The sequence below is a fragment of the Lycium ferocissimum genome, chromosome 12 (assembly GCF_029784015.1).
Source record: "Lycium ferocissimum isolate CSIRO_LF1 chromosome 12, AGI_CSIRO_Lferr_CH_V1, whole genome shotgun sequence".
In the NCBI taxonomy this organism is placed as follows: domain Eukaryota; kingdom Viridiplantae; phylum Streptophyta; class Magnoliopsida; order Solanales; family Solanaceae; genus Lycium; species Lycium ferocissimum.
This window is the reverse complement of record NC_081353.1, coordinates 21,283,417-21,300,146: the sequence shown is the minus strand read 5'-3', so window position 1 is coordinate 21,300,146 and position 16,730 is coordinate 21,283,417. Positions and strand designations below refer to the sequence as shown.

General features: G+C 35.2%; 1 long non-coding RNA gene across 3 annotated transcripts; it reads left to right on the top strand.

Moving 5' to 3' along the window:
* Positions 1-4,720: 4,720 nt before the first annotated feature.
* Positions 4,721-11,048, top strand: LOC132040670 (uncharacterized). 3 transcript variants are annotated; one of them, XR_009410746.1, is made up of 4 exons: positions 4,721-5,047; positions 8,309-8,394; positions 9,289-9,375; positions 10,749-11,048. It is a non-coding gene; the product is annotated as an uncharacterized LOC132040670 (long non-coding RNA). The 3 variants fall into 3 exon arrangements; XR_009410744.1 differs by lacking the exon at positions 8,309-8,394 and having other exon boundaries at positions 4,734-5,047; XR_009410745.1 differs by lacking the exon at positions 4,721-5,047 and having other exon boundaries at positions 5,838-8,394.
* The last annotated feature ends 5,682 nt before the right edge of the window (positions 11,049-16,730 follow it).

Genomic DNA, 16,730 nt, shown 5'->3' with positions numbered 1-16,730 from the left:
GTTGAGAATATTCTTAAACGGATGGTTGTTGGTTTGGTTGTTGATTGAAATTGGCCAAGTTGAACTTGGTGGGATGGAGTAATTATACGAAATAACAAGTGTTACTTCAAAACTCAACTTCTATAATGCACTAATTCTTGTTTGGTAAATGTGACCAAATTGTAGATTCCGGCGAATTTAGAGCTCGAGTTTGGTGTAAGCGGAAAAGGCGGAAAAGGTATGTAAGGCTTTACTCTTCCTTCTTCGGCATGCCCTAGATGAGCCTCGGGACTACTCTATTTCAGAAATCCGAGGTTGAATTCAACCAACTATTCATTCAATAGAATTGAATTAGAAACTCTAGGTTTAATCGAAAAAGTAGCTTGAAATATGCAACTTTCACAACAATCGGAATGTCCCAAAACCTTGCTAGGTAACTTTATTAAGCCTAGGATTCATGTATTCCTTCCGTAAATTCGTAAATGTTCTCCAAAAAGATGTCCATATGTTGCAAAGACCAAATTTTAAGAGGTTGAAAGCCTTTATTCGAAACGGTGAATATGGCTTTATAATGATAGCAATGACGCCAAATATGAGAAAATGCCTATGACGAATATGTCGACGATACGTTTCTACCACGAATGTGATAACGTGAGACGTGTTAAAACCTTCCATAACGTTCATTTTCAACGTTGGAGTAATGGTTCTAAGGCATGATTTTCCTTCTTAAAAGTTGCAAATGTTTTCCAAAATATTCATTTTCCTCCAAAAACCAAGTTTGATGATTTTGAAAGCTTTTATGACTAAAACGATGAATATGATTTTATGATGACAAGGATGATGCCAGATATGAGAAAATGTCTATGACGAATACGTCAAGGATATGTATATGCATATGGGGACATGGGGGAAGGGATATATGTGGGGAATGGGAAGGGAAACATGTTTCATTGCCACCTGATAACTTATCATCCGGACGCGGGATGCCCGGGACGACGGATATATGGGCTAAACCGATGTATTTCGGCGCTAATCCGACGTTTATGACATGACATGATATGATATGATATGATATGATATAATATGATATGATATGATATGAAACGCTATGATACGATATGATATGATATGATATGATATGATATGATATGATATGATATGATATGATATGATATGATATGATATGATATGATATGAAACGCTATGATACGATATGCTATGATACGATATGCTATGATATGATATGATACGCTATGATACGATATGATATGACATGATATGATATAAGTTCTACTTTCTATTCCCATGAAAAGAGATTTTTTTTTTTTTTTTTTAAAAAAAAAAAAAAAAAAAACAAACAAATGTGCATGCGTGGTATCCGGCCAAAAAGGGCATTCACATGTACAGGTTACTCTCCTACCTCATTATCCATTCTATGATCCCATGATGTTTATATTCATGGGTGTCGTACCTTACATGGCACATATTCCGCATCGACCCCTTTTTCGGGGGGGTTCATGCCGCGTGTGTAGTGGAGTCAAGACATTAGCGAGAAGGTGTTCCGCCGGGATTGGCGAGCTCCATTTTCTATTTGTATACGTGTGATATGGTACCCGATTATGTTAGAGACTTTGCGTACGCAGTCATGTATATAAGATGTCCGTTGTGAGCGGATAAGCCGTCGTGTTGCTATATGATAGTATTTTGTACGGTCGCAAGTTTTGTTTGATTTGAAAAGATATAAAGTATGTTCGTTTTTCGAAAAAAAAAATTCATTATGCACTCATGAAAGCCCATTATGACTACGAGTACTATGTTCAGGGTTCTCTACAAGTAAGGGTCGGGTGCCCATCACACCCTATCGGTGGGGTGTGATTGTTCATCCCGTACAACTTTCTAGAAATTTCGGGTAAGGTACATCTAAAATGTACGGGACGTACATTTTTGTACGGGTCGTAACTTATCCCATACTCCTCATAATTGCGATCTGTTAGTTGCATTGGAAAGAAGACTCGCTGAACTTGAATTTACATAGTTTATGGATTCCATAACTCCTCATATTCTAGGAGATATGTCTCTCTCAAGTTGGACCAAAATTTTTGTCCAAAATTCTGCCAAGTTTTGACAAACTTAATTCCTTCAATTCGATTGATCCCGGATCCTATAGACACTTGCTTACACTTATTAAAAGTATTCCTTAACCTTATAAGGGTTCCATGACCTTTTTGGGCTTACGTTAGTTTACTTACGACGCGAATGACACCAAAATTTTTGAGGTGTAACATTTAATTCAGGGATTTCCACAGCATCTTCATCCTCCTAGTCTTCGCTTACTCCAGCTCCGAATGCTCTATAGAAATGTTCATGCTCCTCTAAATTAGACCGAAGGAATCAACACCACATTAATAAAGTATGAAGAAAAAAATACTTATCAATAGGAGATGAACAACACCTGCCACAACCATTAGAATCCTTAGCTTCAAAGAAGGTTCTGACTGTGCAAAACAAAACAAAAAAATCAGCAATGATTAAGAATCTAATAAATGGAGCGGAATCATATTGTGGATCCACATAGCTAGCCTCAAATAGTTTGGGATTAAGGCATAATTATTGTCGTTGTACAAACAACTTAACCAATTCTTAGCAAAATCATTTATCCCTCATAAAAAGGACATCAGCAGCACGAGTTCCTCGAAGCAACATTAAATCTTTGTTCATTTGCTTATCAAGCCTAATAATTGGATAGGGTACAGAGTATGAAAATGTAAAAGTTCCTTCATATCAGATAAGACTTCCTTCCGTAAAGTAAGTTCAAAAATTTCTACTTTGCTTTAATTTAAAGAATATAGAACTTGGTAGTACATAAAAAACAAAACCAAAGACATAAAACAATACTTGGGAGAAGTAGCAACTTTTTGTTATTACATCAACGACTCCAACAAACTATCATACATTGTTGGCTCCTTATGAGCCATAACTTCTTCTTCCTCAGGTTGTGCTTCCACTTCTTCCTCCGAAGCTATATCCGATTTTTCTTCTTCTGAATCTATTACCCATCACCCACCCCCAAAACAATACGAAAATTAAAAAAAAAATGAAATTTTTTGGCAAATAACAGAACACAAACAAAGGAAAAATGGGTTCTTTTTTATTACTCTCGTTATCCCATTAACTAATTAAATTTTATTTCCACAAAGTCAAATTGTCACAAGACGGATCAAAGATTTGAACTTGATGGGTTCGGAATGCCACTGAACTCACTGACCATTCGAGTTATTTGGTTGAAAATTTAGTATTTGTACATATTTAGTCTATTGCGAATATAAACAATCTAAGCCAAAACTACTGGCTTCGGCTAAACCCATAGCTTATACTATACATCCGCCCCTGGTCACTCGTAGTACCACTACACTAATTACCCCTTTGTAACATTGTTTACAACTTACTACTCCCTCCATTCCAATTTAGTTGTCTTACTTTTCTTTTTGGTCAGTATTTCTTTTTATATTTAGTAAGTTGACAATTCAAATACCATATGTGACAAGTTTAAAATCACAAAATTTAGATGACATTTTATTACAGTACCCACATCTTTAATTTAAAAGCACAAGATTGTAAAGTCTCTCTAAACTTAGTGTCCAGTCACCTAAATTGGAACGGAGGGAGTATAAAACATATTCTTTATAAACGAATGAGTTTGCGTGAGGCACTTTGAGAAGGGCTTCTATTGAGCTTTTCTTCTTTACCATTCTTCTTCTTCATCTTCACATTTTGACTCTTCCCAGATGGCTTCTGTTCATATCTTCTCTTCATCCCTTTATCAAAATTTCAACACACAGAACAAATATTAAAAAAGAAATGGGCATTACAAGAATTTGACATTGTGAGGTAAATAACCTCGTTTTCTTCCAAATTGCTGGTTGCCCATTATGCTGACTTACATACATTCCTTAGTAATTATGAGCAATTTGCACGATTGACCTTATTGCGGGGTGGTCTTTAATTTTTGTCCCTCAAAAACCTTTATTAAGAAATCACCGTACATAGAGGATCAAGTACTTCTATAAAAGAGAGGAAATTATAACAAGATGCAAAGAATTTCTATATTGAATATAGGAAAAGGATGTTAGAAGAAACTATTTCTCAGGGCGAGACAAGGATCTAACTGTCTTCTCTACCGCTGATCCAAATATGAATGTTACATACTCCCTTTCATAAAATAAGGACCGCTGCTCCCTCTTTCCCATATTAGTTGTCATGTTTCGCTTTTCGATAGTCAAGTTGACAAATTTTTGGAATTAAATTTGACTAGATTAATTCACTATTTTAAAATTGTAATTTACATATTCAAAAATTACGTGAGAAATACTACAAGTTGCAATTGTTCTCATATTAATATGGTGAAAAAATTATATCTCCAAATGTTGGTCAAAGTTTATATAGTTTGACTTTTAAAAAGGGAAAGTGGTCAAGTCATATGGAACGGAGGGAGTATCAATTTATAGAACTAATTTGTGTATACATATCTATGTATACTATATTAAAAGCACGAAGGGCCTTAGAAATGTTGATTGAAGTTTTTGCCCTTCATTAAAAAACTCTACAACGGATAAAATAGTCATTTACTACTTTTACCTCAAATTATTATTAAATTATAAATTTAATTATATCCCTAAAATTTAGTATTTCTTTCCATATCTTTTAGATTTAGGAGTTCTTTTTTCCATGTCTTTATTGCAAATACAGTGATGCGGTGTAATTATTTTTGTGGAGTCTAAATCAAACACAAACATTAAGTTTTCATCACAATAAATACATACAACCTATTTTGCTTCATCTAAATCCGTTGAAAACAATCGCTGTAATTTTGTTCTTCTATGGAATCAAAAAAATAAAATAATAATAATAACAAATTGCATCAATCCATCTAGAGAAGGAGCCAAATACTTCAATAGAATAAGCGATTATGTCACATTCTTCGTCATAAAAGAAAATGACAAACAGTTAGTTGTATGATTGTATCAACCAGTCAATCTTTTGAAGGTTCTCTCAGCTGTTCATATAAAAGGTACTTGAATCGTTCCTTAAATCTTCTCTTTACAATGTATGTTTAATTTATTTGGTTTTTCGTTGTTGGATTTTTAGGTTTGATTTTAGAATTGATAATTGATAATTGATAATTATCTTGTCTTAAAAAAAGTGATTTTAATATACTTCATATTGCATTTAGATCATCCCCCAACTCTTGAAGACTTTCATGTATTAGAATTATCAGAAAACTCTATTGTTCTTCTTAAGAGTGTAATTTAAATGTCTTTTGGGTTTTATGCCGTTGGTTTTTTTTGCTTCATCATCCTTAGGCAGTAGAGTTTTTATTTAGTTATTAGAATAGGATCAAAGTATGCATTATTGGGTAAATCAGTTTTGTATTAGAGATCTTCCCCCCATGCCTCAATGTATTCCTCCTTTTCCAAAGTTCCCACACTATTATGGATGGGACAGCTTGAAATATGTACCCGATATGTTGGTTAGCAGGTATTTCCCACCACATATTAATCAACTGATTAATATGTAAATTCTCCAAGTTAATCCCAACTGGTCTACATAAATGTTTCCTTACCATCTGTGCTGTTGGGGAATGTAAGAAGGCGTGAGCCACATCTTCCATTTTAGGACATTCACAACAATAGCACCTGGATGGAAACTGGATTCCCCATTTCTTCAGAGTATCATCTAGGGGAAGTTTACCTTGCCATAATCTCCACATAAAAAAAATAAAAAATAAAAAATAAAAAAAAAGAAAGAAATCTTGACCAGAAATTTGCCCCTTTAATCCACATCAATTTATAAAGCTTGTTGACCTCCTTTCTCTGTCTCAACGGTTGGAATGCTGAGCCAACTGTAAACTTTCCTTTTGCTTCCAATTTCCAGAAAGGCTTATCAGCTTCGGCGTCTTCCATTGGTGGGTATATTTCTTCTAGAATATAATCAGCTATGTTTTGAGGGAGCAGATTTCTCAATGTCCCTTCCTTCCATTGTCCTCCTTCTACTGTCTCCTTGACTAAAACAATAGTCTGATCACATTCAAAATCAGGAGGGGTAATGTGATATAAAGCTCTTAGACCTGTCCAATTGTCTAGCCAGAAATATGAATTGCCTTGCTTTATCTGCCACCAAAATTCATGCTCCATTTCATCTCTACATTTAATCATCTTCTTCCAAATGTAAGTTCCTGTCTTGGTCCATGCTATAACTGCATGACTTTTCTTTAGATACTTATTGCTCATGTAAGTCCTCCATAAAGATTGTTTAGTCCTCATGTTCCACCATAGCTTAGCAAATAGAGCCTTTGATATGTCTTGTAAACTTCTAAATCCCAACCCTTCTTCTTCATCTGGATATCATAGAACTGTCCACGTGGCCCAGTGTATGCTAGAGTTTCCCACAGAATTACTCCAAAAGAATTTGGCAAACATCCTATGTAGTTGAGCTAGAACACCAGCAGGAGGGTCATAGGTTGATAGTAAATGGATAGGTATGCTTTGGAGGACATGTTTAATCAAAGTTGTTCTTCCCCCAATAGATAGCATTTTACCAGTCTGTGAGCTCAATCTGTTTTGCACCTTATCCAACAATTCCTTGTAAAAAAACATTCTTTCTTCTACTATAATATACTGGCACCCCCAGATATGTAAAAGGGAATTCCTTCCTTGGTATATTAGTCACAGAAAAGACCAAATCTACCAATCCTTGATCTGTCTGATGGTGTATGTAAACTGTACTTTTTGTCTTGTTAATCTTCTGTCCACTCACCTTTTCATACCCTGTCAATGTCTCCATCACTAGCTTTAGGGAAAACTCATCAGCTGAGGAAAAAATGATTGTGTCATCAGCATAAGCTAGGTGATTCACATAAGGACTCCAAATTGGCATTCCATACTCCTTATAGTTATCTTTCTGATGTAAAGCATTTAGAGCCCTAGATAAACATTCAGCAGCCATGATAAAGAGTGTAGGTGATAAAGGATCAACCTGTTTAACACCCCTAGATGATTTGAAAAATCCTTGTGGTTGTCCATTAACTAGTATGGAGTACCAGTCATTAGAAATAATTATGTAGACCATATCAATCAACATCTCTCCAAATCCATCTTCCTGAGCACCTTGGTCAAAAATAGCCATGAAACCCTGTCATAAGCCTTTGCCATGTCAAGTTTAATGACAACATTGTCTTGCTTTCCCCTTATTCTGATATCATGTACTATGTCCTGTACCAATAAGATGTTTTCTACAACACTTCTTCCCATAACAAATCCTTATTGTTGTGGAGAAATAAGTGTAGTTAGTAAATTCACCAGTCTGTCATTAATGATTCTGGAAAACACCTTGCTAGTGAAGTTACTTAAGCTAATAGGCCTCATGTCTGAAAAGGTAGTGATTTCTTTTTTCTTTGGAATCAAAACCAGATTAGTACAAGTGATCGATATACCTAGGTAGCTCGTGACCGCAGAAAAAAGATTGTACCATTCTTGTCATATCTTTAGCAATAATCTCCTAATATGATTGATAGAATTTCCCTATAAATCCATCTGGCCCTCCTGAACTATCTGCATTCAAACAAAAAATAACACTTTTAACTTCCTCTTCCTCTGACACTTCATGCACTTTGTTTCTTTGTTCTGCTGAAATCATCTGTGGGATGTGCTGCAGCATTTCAAAATCAGTAGGACAATTTTCCTCTCTGAATTGCTCTGAGTAAAACCTGATTGCCTCTTGTGCTATATCCTTCTCCTTGTCCAGCCAAATTTCTCTATGATCTTGAATCTTTTTTAAATGTAATCTCCTTCTCTTTCCATTAACATGGGCATAAAAAAATTTGGTATTTCTATCCCTATCTTTGAACCATTGCATTCTAGCCTTTTTGCTTCTAGAATTTCTCCTCTACAGCATAGTACTTGATTAAATCTGGTTGTACCTTCTGTAATCTCTCTCTGTTCATACTTGTAGGATGTTGTTCAAATTCTTGCTCATGTACCATTACTAGTTCTTCAAGAGTGGCAATTTGTTTGAAAATATCTCCATATGCCTCCTTACTCCACTTAGTTAAAGCCTTACTCACCTTCTTTTTTATTGTGGAAATTAAAGGAAGGGTCTGGGCTATGCTATTCTTGCCATTCCTCCTTAACAATGTCCAGAAAAGATTTATGTTCTACCCAGAAATTTAGAAATCTAAAAGATTTCTTTATTGCTCTGATGTCTGATCTTGTAGCTATAGATAGAGGACAGTGATCTGATCCCTGCTTAATCAGGTGTTCCACCTCTATGTTAGGGTACAAGCTTTGCAGAGCTTTATTTCCCAAGCATCTATCCAATCTCTTGAAAATACAGGCAGCATCTGATCTCCCATTCCACCAAGTATACAAGCTTCCTGAAAATCCCAAATCAGTTAACTGGCAAGTATCTATATAGTGTATTAAATCTTCTATTTCTAAAATATACATTGGTAATCCACCATACTTTTCCACATCAGCAATAATCACATTGAAATCACCCCCCTCCCCCCCTCCCCCTAGCCATGGCAAAGTCATATTTGCTATTATGTAGTGAAGATCATCCCATAAAGACACCCTTGTGTTTTTATCCGTGCTTGCATATACGATTGTAACATAGAGTTCATGGCCATCATCTATGTTAGTGAGTTTCAAGGATAGCAGTTGCTCAGTGTCCATATGTACTTCCGTTTGCATGCTTTCATCCACAAATATCCAAATTTTTCCATTAATGTTATGGACAGCAGATCCCCTATTTAACCATATTTTATACATGTCGATGTGCCTATAATGCTGGAAAGGCTCCATTAGAGCTATAAAATTGAAATGTTTTTGTCTGTTAAGTGTTACTACTCTTTCAAAAGCTTATTGTGTGTTAACAGACCTTATGTTCCATATGAGTGAGCAATTCATTGAGAATTAGTCTTGGCATAAGCTTTTCTTGTCAGTACACCTCCTCCTGTCTTTGGAGGTACACTTTTATCCCTTGGCCATTTGTCTGGGCTATACATCTCCTTTGTTGTGCCCATCTATAGCTATTGAAGTATTTTCTAAGTCATTATCATCTCCAATATCCACTACTTTCTCTACATTTGCATCTTACTTTTTTCTTTGACTAGTGTGCTTGTTGCATGATCTTTGGTTACTTCCAAACTGTTCTAAACCTCATGATCCAATTGATCTTTACTACAAGTTGTGTCTGATTGTCCCTCCCGGCTATCTGCAACTGCTGATGTTTCTTTCTCCACTGATTTTGCAGGTATCTCAATGTATTGCCCTTGCACTTCAGGTGTTAGCATCTGCTGTTCATCACTTTCTTTCATGGCCCCATCAAGTGGTTCTTCTGGTAATTTAATGACTTAGTCCTCCTGTGTTATTTTCTTTTGTTTTTTTCCTCCTGAACTTGCACTACCAAATATCTCTATTTGTTGAGATATTTCCTGTCTCTCTGTTTCTTGATTTATCCTATCCTGCACATTCACCTTGCTTGCAGTTTCCTTTACATCAGTGATAGTTCTTTCAGAATCTTATGTAACTGTTTTCCCCTCATTTTGATTATCTTTATTTCCCCCGCATTGTTTGTCGTGTGCCTCTCTTTGTGTCTACTTATTTTCTTTGGTTTCTTCTTTCTCTTTATCGTTTTTGGTATCACTCTTGGGCCCTGCTTGCTTCCCAAATGTTGCTTCCACCCATGGTTTTACTGACTCCTTTAGTACTGGATCCGCTTCCTCAGCATTTTGTTTTTGTGCATCCTCGGCTTTCTTCTGTTCCTTCTCCAATTCCCCCAAAGTGCTGAACCTGTTACCGGTGTTTGTGCCTACTATGTCATTCTGATTGTGCTGCTTTGCCTTCCAGTTTCCTGGATTACCCAAGATTCTCCCACTTGACAAAGTTCTTGCAGAGTTCTTGTAGGGATTATTATATCCCCTGTGATTATGTCTTTCAGCATTATTATTCCGGACATTTCCTTATTTTTTAGTATCTTCTTGCTTCTGTTTATCATTCTTGTTGGCCTGCTTGTTGAGATTCTGCCTTGTTACTTCTACTTCTTTTCAGCATAAGCTTTTATCCCATTGTTCTTCTTTTCTCCACTGTCTATATTCTTACTGTCACTGTTTTGCACTTCCTATTCTTTAGCATTGGATTCTTCTTGTTCATCATCTTCCCATTCCTTTCTATACTGAGCAAGTTCAGGGTTAATTACTCTGTAATCATATTCATCATGCCCTTGTAGTCAACATTCTTTGCAATATTTGGGGAGGTAATCATAATGTATTTGCACCTTCACTGTCTGTATTGCCCCTGTTTTTTCATTCTCAATATCCATTCTTACTGATTTCGGTAGATCTGAGAGTAGATCCACTAAAACTTTGACCCTAGCACAACTAGGCCTAGTTTTGTTGATAGTGGCCATATCCAAATATAGAGGTCTCCCCACCGCAGATGCTATGGTGAATAGGGATTCCTTTACAAAGTAAGTGGGTAATAGGTTGGGGAATGAGATCCAGGCCATTACCTTAGATGTTTTCTCATCAATATTGAACTTTGAGTCATAGATTAATGGTCTCATTTGATAAGAATATCCCTCTCTATCTTGAATATAATAAGCAGGTTTTGATGTAAGGTTTACAAAATCTTCAAAGAGTGTCAATCTGATTAGAACATGTCTGTTCCTGAAAAACCCTATTCAACACTCACCTTTGATTCCACATTGTGCAGGTATTATTCGCCACAATTGTTCCATATCCGGCCATCCATAAGAGAATTTCCCCACAACTGCATGCTGCAAATTTCCAATCACATCCATTCGGGCTACTTCATCTTCAGTCCATTTGACGTAGGGTTCCCTTTGTAAAAAAGATATTGGTTTGATTGGTATTTGTGGTATTTGTTGTCTCTCTGGGTTTACTGTATCATTCAAAACTGCAGGTTTAAGTAGGCTAGCATATTGTATTTTGGTAGGGTTGGTTTGTGGTATAATATCATCTGATGTGGTTGTTAATGAAGGCGTGGCCACCATGGTGGCCCGACCGAGCAGCCACATGTAGGCCATGATCACCGATCTTTAGATTTATTTTTTAGGTTTTTGCATGAAAATAGGAAGAGAAAGAAGAGAGGCTTTTTTTTTTCTTGTCCAGAAAATACTTTCGGAGACTAGTTTCCAAGTACTCCTCCAAGGCTTTTTGTTTTTCATTTCCTCCTTCAAGTAGACATTCCATCATGAGCTTAAACTGTAACACCTCGTACCTTTAATGAAAGTTTTGACCACGATCCTAGACTTAGAAAATCAGATAAAGAATGTGGGAATTGAGATTTTTCCGTTCAGTTGTGATATGGTGGTTTACGCCCATGAACGTTGGTCGTATTCAATTTACGCCCTATGAGTCAGCTTGTGCCGTAGACAACCTAGAAACCAAGAATTTCTGAACATTCTGGAACTTGACATTTTGAGGTCATATGGTTAAATACGGACTGTATTTCACTTTACGGACCGTATTTCAAAACTTGTTGGGAATTTGAGAAAACGTCCTTGATGAAAGTTGTAGAGCATTGAAATACCTTTCCAACGGTATCTTACGGGGTCAAACGGACATCCGTAAAAAGTTATGGCCATTTTACTGAAGAGATGGCGGGCACAGCAGCATGAATCAAAATACGGACCGTAAATCAATTTACGGCCCGTAAACTGAATTTACGACAAAAGACTTCGGGTCGTAATTTGCAATTTCACAGAAAGTATATATTCATCCATACAAGGTTCAACTCATTATTTTTCACTCCTCAAGCCCTAGAATGACTTCCTACCCTCTCCTCATCAAGAACACCAAGGTAAGCCTATTCTAATTATTCCAACTCAATTCTAACACCTATCCTCGTAATCTAAACAAGAAATTATCATTCTAAAACTAGGGTTTTCAAGAAAACCCATCTCAAGGTTCAAGAATTCAAGATTTTGGAAATCTTCTTCAAAGCTCGAGTCTTTAATCCAAGTTTTGGAGCGACTAAGGTATGTAGAGTTACTATCTACGTGTGGGAAAATCATTGTTCTTCCCCACGCCTCAAAATCCATAAAATTATGATTTCTCTACTAAACTAGGGTTTCAATACAAAACTAGGGTTTCTATACCATGCTCATGATAACCCTAGGTCCATGTCCATGATTATATTACGTATGAATTGTTGTAATTCCATCATTGAGTTCTTAATATTTTCTTTATGATTATTGAGAATCGATCGTAATCATGAAACCCATATCTTGTATTCCATGGGTTCTTGCATGCATGTTTTAGCTAAAATGATTATTTCATGAATATCCTACATGTCTACAAGTTTTCATGCAACTCGTATTATATAATTACTTTCATGCTATGCTACAAGATACACAAATGCTAAATACAAGTTATTTCATGAAACCACGTTTACAAGTTATTTCATGATATCCATGTACAAGCAAGTTATATTCATGAAAACCATGGGTTTCGCAAGTGCCACTTATTTTACATGTTCATGTTTTTGGGAGTTGCATTAATTACGAAGAAGCTTCAAACGCCACGAAACTACGTAGCCACCGTAGGACGAGGATTGTTCCACCCATGCTTAGGACGATCTCTCATAATGACCGGATCCTTTCATAATATTATTAAATCTCATGTCCCGCAAGGTATGAGTGTTCGAGGTAGGACGCAAGTACCCTAGCACAACTACCATGTTGTCGCTATATTTATTGCTCTCCCTACTCACGATACTTTACACATGTTATATATGTATATGTACTCATGAGATCATGTTTCATTCGTCCGTTATGTTATTATCATGTCCCATGTTATTTCTTTAACGGTTGCTTTACATACCAAGACATTCAATGTGCGACGTCCCCTTTATCGCCGGTTTACAAAATCTCGCATTTCACGATAGAACATGTACGGATTCTACCCTATTGACGACGCCTACGCTTCGCAGGATCGCACGTACTAGTTTATCCGAGCCCCATCTCGTTCGGGGTTTAGACATTGTCATTCTTTAATTAGTTTTGCAACTAAAGGTATCCGGGGGGCCTTTTGTAAGCAAGATATGTTTTTGGTCGATTCACGATTAGGGTTGTCTAGACTAGTGGGTTTAGTTATGTTAACATGCAAGGTGTTTAGCCATCTTTGGCTCAACTTATGTTATTTCCATGATCCATGATTTAAACAAGTATGTGGTTGTTAATAAATTATTATGACATCTCATGTTTTATAAAAAGCTACGATCACGTTCATGCTATATTTCCGCTAGGTATGCCTCATGATGAAGAGAGAGAACGTATGGTTCGCTCGGTCACACGTAAAATACATGGCACCAAGAGTGCCGTGTTTTGCCCAGGCCATGATTCGGGGCGTGACATAAACTCTCCATTTTGACCATTTTCAACTTCCGCCACTTTCATATCCATATCATTGCCATAAAAAAATTAGAATCGTCATAGTGGGGGTTCCGGGAAGGGAAGGAAAAATAATCACAATTAGGCCAATGACCATTTTGACCACCACATCTATCACATATGCTCCACTCATGAGTTCGAGATTGTGCGCACAATCCTCCTCCGGTAGACTCTAAACAAGTTTGCCAAGAGCGGGGTCCTCCCCAATAAGGACATGAGTCATCAAAGTATGAACAACTACCATCCGACCCATTTTCATGTAATGATGCCATTTAAACACACAAAAGTAAAATAAAATGAAAAGAAAATAATTACACAAATATTCAAAAGTTTGGACCAATGCAAGTAAGCTAAAATACCAAACTAACTCAAATATGCCAAATTGTTCCCCGGCAACGGCGCCAAAATTGATAATGTCCTAATCCACTCCTCAAAGAGAAAGTGTACACTGTCGTCGCAATATAATTTACCCAATTATGAGTCAGGGTCGATCCTACAGAGAACAATATAAAGGAGATTAAGAAAGTTAAGGATTTATCACCAACTAAGCTAATCCAAACACATTTTCAATATTTGGTTTTTGATTTAAAAATTAACAAAGACAAAACTAACCTAGAAAGCAAGTAAAATGATCAATGGCCACAAGCATGGATACAAGGGAATTTACACTCAAGTAACGATCCAATGTATTTTACGATTTTATAACTAAGAGCGAGTTTATGTTAATAGATCATGAGTTCTAAAATCTCATTGAAAGTCTTCCAACCAACTCAATGAATTTCACTCTAAGCCTTTTCAAGACTTAGAGTGTGATGTTAGGCACAATTAATTTAACCTCAAGTTAACTATTCTATCCCTAATTCAAGTTATTAGATAAGGTTTAAAGCCTCAAATCCTTGTTAATTAATCTTTCCCAAACTCAATTCTCCTCTTCCGAGCTCAATCAAAGTAAATGGGAGAGTCATAGGGTTAGCTAATCCCTTAAGAAATATTAAAGAACAAGATTAACTAAAGAAACAAAGACCCATTTCATTAGAAATAAAAATCACTCAATACAAAAGCATAACAAGAGTTTCTATCCAAAACTTTAATAATGTATATTTCTATAAACAAAATTCAAGTAATGCAATGGAGTACTACACACTTAGATATTTAACACATAACAAGGAATTGAAGCAATGCATAAAAGAGTAAGAAATTTCTCATCAAAGTCTTCAAATCTTCAATCCCCAAGTGTGGGTGTTGGAACCCTAGCTCTCCAAGACTTGCAAAATGGCCAAAGATGGGAGATATTTGCATCATGTCTTGCTTTTCTAAATTCCTATTTTCCCATGTCAAAATATGACCAAAATAACCAAAGAAAATCGGAATTGCAGATCTGGCCATTTTTGCGCCTCTAGCTACTTTTGTCATTTTCTTCAATTTGGCTCCTTTTTGCCTCGTTCTCATTTATTTTCTTTCTGATCACTTCTAAATCACATAAAACATGTAAAAACATAAGTAAAGGATATTAAATGCACTATTTTCTCAATCAAACATGGTAAAAATCTAAGCTTAAAGAAGAGATAAGTTGGTAAAATATCAACTTATCATTTATGCGTGTAGGAGTGAACAACAAGTTGAGGTAACAATTGAGGTACAAATAAATGGGATGTAACACGTAAGAGAAGAAGACAAGCTGCAACGAAGTCAAATTCAATAACAATAACAGTTAAAGTGACTAGGAGGGTCCGACTGAATAGTTGAAGGGATGAAGAAGGAAGCAGAAAAAGATAAAAGAGTAGAGAAAATTGATCAAATTCAGAAGAAGATGATGAAGAGTCTTATGATAAAATTACTACTCCTTCCATCCAATTAGTTGTCATCTTTTGCTTCTCGAAAATGACATTATATAAACTTTGATCAATATTCTAAAATATATCTTTTCATCAAATTGACATGAAAAGTTGCAACTTGTAATATTTTTTGTATAGTTTTTTAACCTAAATTTTAATTGTAAAAGGTTTAATGATAAATATAATCCAAATTAGCTAGAAAGATGAGTCAAGTTAACTCTCGAGAAGCGAAATATAACAATTTGGGACGGAGAGAACAGCGAAATATAACAATTTGGGACGGAGAGAATATTACAGTCAAATTGACTCTCCCCTTATTTTATTTTTTTTCATTTATGGGCGCTATTAAAGAACTTCAAAAACACTTTTTAAATTCTCTTAATTACATCTCCCTTCTCTTTTCTTAAAGTTTTATTTTGGAAATGTAATGGAAAGGGATATATATTACAAATTGTGGTACTTGGAATAGTCATGTGACATCTCTCTTGTGCACCAAACGCGTCTAATATTTTTACAAACGAAATCAATGCATAATTAATGATTAAAGTATTTAATGTCTAATAATATTATACTACATTGCAATTGCTTATAATTCACGCCTCTTTGTCTGAAGGGCGGCTCAACGATATTCGTGGCCTAAAGCCTAATTTTTATAAGAGGCCTTAATTTATTTAATAAAATTTTATATTGTTTTATTCTAATTCTTTCTCTTTGTTTTTATAAAGATGGTATATGGACCATCTTGTACCTATCTGGATTAATATTCACTCTGTTACATTCTACCTTCCACCGTTAGAGATATTTAGTAACTCTATCCATTCAAACTTAATTGAATATTTGTATAAGAAATATATATTGGTGGTTACGATAATATATTTATAAATTCTCATAATCTAATAATCTCAATTTCGTACCACTAAGTAGATGTCAACAATCTCATAAATTTAAAATAATTCAATTTATTTGAAGTGAAAAAAAGGTTTAATCCACTATTTATAAGAAATACTCAACTTTACAAGAGACTTTGTCTTTTTAAAATTATCAAAGTCGTCATCAATTTGTTCATTTTTATATATTGCATAACGTTTATTATTCTCTAATTCATGTGAAGATGTTTGGCTGGGCACGAAATTAAAATAAAAGAAAGATTCTTGAAAATTGTGGTCTAAAACAAGTTATAGAAATTTTGTAGCTATAAATCATCTTATTAAGATCAAAACGAAAAATTTAAAATTAGATTCTTATCAAATATGAAAAATGTCATTCTTTTGGGGATTGATTAAAAAGAAAAGAATGTTACATAAATTTGAACCAAAAGAACATGAAATTTGAATTATTTATGTCAATAACCTATCACATTTTAAGAAAAGAGATATAAAATCTAGTCTCTTTTATTCATAGTTTTATAATATGCTCCTATAAAATAAAAAATTTTGACACCTTAAT